The following is a 718-nucleotide window of genomic DNA, read 5'->3' on the forward strand; positions in this document are numbered from 1 at the left end:
TGAAGCCAGGACCTGGCGGAAGCTGGAGCTGCCGGCCCCAGCACGCTTCCCACCGGGACACGTCGGTGCTGAGGGTGAGACCTGCTCCGGATCCCCAGAGGGCTCCGGGAGGTGAAGTGGTCCTGGGCAACTCAGCAGAGCCCCTGCACGCCCCGGCAAAGCCACGGGACAGAACTGCTGCACCAGCACTCCCGTGCCGAGGCACGGGGGACATCACCCAGACACCCAAACACAAGTGTTCAAGACCCCCTGTCCCCGGGGGGCCGGCGTTTGCCGCAGCCCCTCTCTCCGCGTGGGCCAGCGGGAACGAAGACGGTCGCTGGCTGATCCGAGAAGGTATTTTGCAATTTAAAGCTGCTTATCGGTAGGAATAAAAGGCACTTTAATAGGAGCCTTTAAAATAAATGAGGTTTGTGTACGTAGCGCTGATGGGATTTAGTGGTCTCTTGAAAAGCCACCGTTCATCTCAGGCGAAGGGCGCTTGCCATCCTGAAGCCACGTGCGGCGTCATGGCCACTGGATGCGCCTGGGCTGCCCCGCAGATTGATTCTGCGCGGTCACTTCCATGTCTCTCCCAAAGCCTTTCCGGGGTACCTGCAGCCTGCCTGGGCTTGCTCCGGCCTTGGAACGTGTTGGGGAGTACGGCGGTGACTTTTAAAGCCCCAGTTCTGGGCCGTGACCTCGTGCTCCGGTGATTCCAGCCCTTTTTCTTGGCCGG

The sequence above is a fragment of the Eurypyga helias genome, unplaced genomic scaffold (genome assembly GCF_000690775.1).
Source record: "Eurypyga helias isolate BGI_N326 unplaced genomic scaffold, ASM69077v1 scaffold10767, whole genome shotgun sequence".
Taxonomy (NCBI): Eukaryota; Metazoa; Chordata; class Aves; order Eurypygiformes; family Eurypygidae; genus Eurypyga; species Eurypyga helias.